The following is a 6,459-nucleotide window of genomic DNA, read 5'->3' on the forward strand; positions in this document are numbered from 1 at the left end:
AGCCCCGCCCCCGCCGGCCACGCGCGGCGCGCCCTCCCGCAGCGGCGGGACTTATTTGGTGCGACGCGCTCCGTGCGCTGAGGTTGCGCGCGGTCTCTGTCGCCGCTGGGCGTCTGGCGGGTTGGCTGTTTACCACCGAGGCGCGAGTCCCCCAGTACCCCCTCGAAGACTCCGGAAGACCTGAGCTGCTTGACCCCCGAGGGCAGCTAGGAGACGGGCGCAGAGCGGAGGACCCTGCCCCACCTCCCACTGTGCCGGAGGCCGGCGGGGCGCCGACCCTCGCTGCCGGAGCGCGGAGACCGCCAAGTCCCTGGCGTCGCCGGACCCTGCTGCGGAGCGGCGATTCCGGGCCGGTGCCTCCCGTGGCCGGCCGTACGCCGCGCAGCCCGCAGGGTCCGCAGGCCCCACAGCAGCTCGCCCCAACGGAGATGGGGGCCTTTTTGTTGGCACGCTGTTTTCCAAGCTAATGAATGGATCTCGAGGTCCAAGACGAAGTCATTATCCCTACCCATCTCTACCCCCTGTTTTCCCGACAGCACTTCGATTCATCCCCGCCAAGAACCCGGAGTCTGCCTGGTGTGGTGGCGCACGCCTGCAACCCCAGCACTTGGGAGGCTGAGGCAGGAGGATCGCCGCGAGTTCCAGGGCAGCCGGGGCTACATAATTCAAGAGCAGTCTAAACTACGTAACGAGACCCTGTCTCAAAACAAAAAAAGAACATCAAAAGAAGAGACACCAGGACCCCTCCCGCTCCGTCCTAGATTCTTGCGCTGATCCGGAGACCGGCCTCGGGGTGACCCGTAGCTGCCCTGCCTTCACTCCCACACCCTCCGCCCTAGTTCTCGGCTACATCCTTCTCAGGAAGTGCCGGTACCCACCGACCCTGATCCACGCCGTGCCTGAATGCGCTTTTGTAAAATGCGCATGTAACTGGGCATGTGTTGTGTTTAGAAAAGACCTGTAGATCCCTATTTGTGTTTAGAAAAGACCCGTAGATCCCTATTTCCTTTAGGATGAAATCTGGCGCACAGGAAAAGAGAATGATAGATTTACATCTGATATTTTTAGCCAGAGAAGCATGAGAAGCCAAAAGGCAGTGGGATGTATTACATGTATTAAACGCCCGGAGAGAAAATAACCATCATCCTAGAATTCTGTATCCAGTGAAAAGATCTTTCACGAATTATGTACCCAGTGAAAATATCTCTGTAGAACGAGAGTGAAATAATGATAATCACAAATACAAACAGTAAGACTTTGTCCCTCCCTAAGGGAAATTCCAACGGAGGAATTTCGGGCTGGAGGAAAATAATCAGACTGAGGTCTGTCGCAATAAGGAAGAAAGAACAATGAAGAACATTGATGATCTAAAATAACAACTGTCTTTTGGATAAAAATAGAACTAAAATACACAATAGTCATGGCATATAAATTTGGCTGGGTGGAGATACAGCGTTCTAAGCCTTGACAGTCTTCAGGAAGAAAGTGGAGAAGGGTAAACTGAAAATCTAAGTTGCCATCACTGAGAAAGAGTGAGACAAAGGGAATACAGTCGGTGATACTGATCTAAATTATTGGAATAAGAAAACCAACGCGAGCAACCCTGAGGCAGTCAGGAATGGAGAGAAAAATAAATCCAACTGCTGGAATGCTAGGTATATACTCAGAGTGAATGCAAGTGGACTAAATATTGGGGTTAATGTACAAAGCTTAGCAGGCTGCATAAAATCCAACTTGATGGCATTTGTAGCCATATTTCCCAAATATGCAGATACTTATAAAACGGTTGAAAGTTGGTGTGTAGAAGAAATGGCGTCCAAATACTGACAAAAAGAAGGTGGATGCAATTATTTTAATATGGGGAAGATATCACCCAAGACAAAGAGGGTTACTCCACAGAGAAAAGGGTGCAGTTCACCAGAAAGGTAGAACAATTCCAAATTTCTATCCAAACACTAAAGTCTTACAGGAAACGTAAAGAATAGAACTGTAAGAAATAGACAGACCCACAATTACAGGTGGTGGCTCAGAATTAAGGAGTTTAAAACACATTCCTCTGTAATCTGTAGATCAAGCAGAGAGAACAGTCCTAAAGTCCTACAGCTGAACAGTAAACAGTCCTAAACAGTCCTACAGCTGAACAATACCATTAATAAATTTGACTAAGGGACTTTTCTATAACGAGGTGTCTACCATGGCAACATACTTTCCTTTTTTAAATGTGTGGAATATTTACCAAAACAGTTTTCAAAAGAAACTTCAAAAGCCTGAATCATATAAAGTATATTTTCTGACATCAACATATATAAGCTAGAGGTCAGTAACTCTGGTAGCCCCATATGTTTGGAGCATAAATTTGAAAGCCGTTAAGTTTGGAAATTAAGAAGTATATTTTAAGTAACTGATGGAACCTAAAGAAAAAAGTCATAATTGAAGTCATAAAATATTTCAACTGAATGAGACTGGAAATATTACATATTAAAATTGTGGGCTATTATTAAAGCAGTACCTAGGATATTTTAGCACTTATTTTAGAAAAGAGAAAGTCTAAAAATAATGGCAACCATCTATTTCAAAAAAAAGTGAGAAAACGAACAGCAAAATAAACCAAAGAAATCAGGTGAAAGACAAGAAGAGAGTGAGAGCAGAGAGTAATGAAATAGGATCAGAAAACACACAATTTTTTTCCAGGACAAGACTAATAGTGTCGCCAGCCCTTTGGTGAAATTGACCAAAAGAACAGAGAGAAGACACAGTTAATGCTCTGACCCTGGTGGAGGCACTTAAGTGTGTAGGAACCAGCCACTGCCTGAGCAGACGCCAGGAGGCAGTCCCTGTGCCCAGCACAGACTGATTTATGTGTCATCGGACGGGCCGGCGGATCTGGGACAGTGTGTTCAGGGACCGGTGGGGCAGCCGTGTACTGGTGTGAACGTGTCGGGTATTTCACTGACCTGAGTTCTTTTGTGCAGGCTAAACCTCACACCTCCCTGTATCAGTAGAGGAAGGGAGTGGATTGTCAGTGATGGTCCCCACAAAAACCCAGACCCAGAGGACTTCACCTGAAGATTAAAGAATTAATCATTCCAGTCAACCCCAACATCCCCATGTAATAGGAAAAGGAATTGTTCCTAAGTCCTTGTATGACAAGTACAGTAGAAGAAAGGAAAATTACAGACCAGTGTCACTTTTAAATAGAGATACAAAAAAATCCAAAATGAAGTGTTAACAAATCTAACCTGTCAGTATATAAAAATGATTATACACTGTGATAAAATTGGACTGGTTTAACATTCAAAAATCTGTCAATTTAAACTAGGAGGGGCTGGGGATTTAGCTCAGCAGCACAGTGCCTGCCTGGCAAGCGCAAGATTGTGAGTTTGATTCCTGGTACCAGAAGAAAAAAAAAAACAAAAAATAAATAAACTAGGAGCCGTGTTTTGAGTCTGTAATCTCAGTGATTTAGGAGGCTGAGGCAGGAAGACTGCAAGTTCGAGGCCAGCCTGAGCAACTTATAAAAGCCTTACCTCAAGACAGAAATAAAGGAGGAAGAGGAAGAGGGTGGCTGGGGATATAGCTCACTGGTAAATCACCCCTGAGTTCCATCCCCAACACAGGGGAGGAAAGAGAGAGTGAGAGTGAGAGAGAAAGAGAGAGAAAGCCAGCAAACTAGCTCAGCCAGTGTGAGTCACCACATTAGCAGATCAGAGGTAGAGGCATAGCATCATCTCCATAGCTCCAGGAAAAAGTCAACATCTGTTATGTTTTTTAAATCGTAGCAAACTAGGAATACAGGGAATGTCTTTTTCCTGGCATTTGCAAAAGCAAAACAAAACCTCTAGCAAGTATCCCACTTGATGGTGAAACGTTCCAGGCATCCCCTTGAGATGGGACAAGCAAGAGAGGCTGCGACCCCCTTTCTATAACATGCCCCCCCTAATATTGGAGATCTGTTCCCAACCCTGGTGGCCACCAGTCACAGGGACCACCGAGTATCTGAAATGTGACTGACAAATCCAATCGGGAGAGGAGAGAGACACCTGCCAGATTTCAAACTTAGCACTCAGAGAACTCACTTAAAAGTCTCAATTTTATGTTGGTATCAATAACACATTGAAGTGACAATACTATGGATACAGTAGATAAATGAAATGCATTCTAAAAATGAATTTAATCTATTCCTTTCGAATTTTGTATGCAGCTGTTGGAAAATTTCAAGTTACACATGCGGCTTGAATCCAGGGCTCTCATAAGATTTCTCTATAACGGTGCTGCCCTGCACAGCAAAACAACAAAATGAAAGAAAGAAAAGGGCATCAAAATGAACACACAAGATTCTCATCGTTTTCACAAAATTGTTTTTACAAATTTTTATTCATTAGAATTAATAAGAGAATTTAGCAAGATTGTCAGAAAAAAGGTATAGAAAAATCTGTTGTGCTTCATCTTTTATGCTAACAATAAACAATCAAAATAAAGTAAAATTAGGTATTATTTATACCATAAGTAAAATATGTAAAACAGGAATAATAAATTAGCAAAATGTACAAGGCCCTTATAGAGTAAAATCATGCAGTTTTATAGAGTGGCGGTAAAGAAGATCTGCAAGCGGCAAGTTGATCCACACACACGGATGGAAGACTCAGAAGTGGAACAAAGCTAAATCACCACACACAGGTAATTTTTTGGACCCCGATGAGCTAAATTTAAAATTTACGTGGAAGTGAAACAGTTGAGTCCAGCCAAGACATTCTGAAGCACAAAGAGAAGCAGAGGTGGTAACGGACTTGTCCCCGGCAGATACCCAGACAAAGCGAACAAGACAGTGTTCTGTTTCTGGGTTTTGGTTTCGTTTTTTTCGACAGTGTTCTGTTGACACAAAAATAGACAAATAGGACCATGAAACGAAAATGAGAGCCCTCCTGATATATGTAGACAGAAGAAAGAAAGAAAGAAGGTAAGAAAGAAAGGAAGAAGGAAAGAAAGAAAGAAAGAGAAAGAAAAAGAAAAGGAAGGAAGAAAGGAAGGAACTCTAAAGAGCACAGAGAGAGAACAGGACTATATATAAAGACTGTGTGAGCTAAGCATGGTGGCGCATGCCTGTAATCCCAGCACTCAGGAAGCTGAGGCAGAAGAATCGATGCGAGTTCAAGGCCAGCCTGGGCTACAAAGTGAGCTCCAGGCCAGCCTGAACTGCATAGCATGACCCTGTCTCAAAAAGACTGTGTGTACAGAGAAACTATGGGTAGGGTACGTAGACAAAGATTGTATCTGGACAGACTAGAGAGGACATAGACTATATATAAAGACAGACTACACAGGGCCTCATATGTATGCAGAAGGACCACAGACAAACGATATACAGACTATAGAAAATATATCTAGGCTGTAGAAACTAGAGAGGCTACACAGAGAGAGACCATACAGAAATTTGTATACATGTATAGATTATATAGACTATCTATGGATGCACAGAAGACCATGAAGAGAGAAACTGTACATAAAGATTATCTAGAGACATATATACACACACACAATATAAATATAAATCTGTATACACAAAGAGCAGAGAGAGAGACTAAAATTTGGTCAGTAGGTAAAGGATGAAGTTTTCATTAAATGGTACTAGGATCATTACTCATCCAAAAACAAGTAATAAATTTGGGCCTTGTATCTCTCAAAAATTGACTCCATGAGACCTAAAAACCTTATAATGTAAAAGGCAAAACTTTGGAACTTCTAGAAGATATTAAAAAAGACTTTCATGACAATGAAAAGAGTAATTTCTTGGGGCTGGGGATTTAGCTCAGTGGTAGAAAGCTTGTCTAACAAGTGGGGGGCCCTGAGTTCAGTCCTCAGCATCAAACAATTTAAAAAAAAAAAAAAAAGAGAGAAAAGAAAGAGAATAATTTCTTAAGAAACAAAGAACATAAGTCATATAGGAAACAACTGATAATTTTGACTACATTAAAACTATAAACTTCCCTTATCAAAAGTCTATATAGGGCTGGGGATATAGCTCAGTGATGCAAGTGCCCGCCTGGCAAGCACAAGGTGCTGAATTCAATTCCCAGTACCAAAAAAAAGTCTATATAGTAGGCAGAAAAGGAAATATTTTAAACTTTCATAAATTGACAAAGTAGGCCACCTGTGGTGGCGTACGACCATGACCCTGTTACTGGAGACACGAAGGCAGAAGGTTCACAAGTTTTAGGCCAGCCTGGCCAATTTAACAAGACCCTGTCTCAAAATAAAATAGTCTGGGGGCTGGGGATTTAGCTCAGCGGCACAGCGCCTGCCTGGCAAGCGCAAGGTCGTGAGTTTGATTCCCGGTACCGGAAAAAAAACAACAAAAAAAATAAAATAGTCTGGGGAGGTAGATCAGTGCATGGTACAGATCTTGCCTGGCATGTGTGAGATCTGGGTTTACTCCCTAGTACTGCAAAATAAGGAAATACA

This window comes from Chinchilla lanigera, unplaced genomic scaffold (genome assembly GCF_000276665.1).
Source record: "Chinchilla lanigera isolate Chin_1 unplaced genomic scaffold, ChiLan1.0 scaffold00012, whole genome shotgun sequence".
NCBI lineage: Eukaryota > Metazoa > Chordata > Mammalia > Rodentia > Chinchillidae > Chinchilla > Chinchilla lanigera.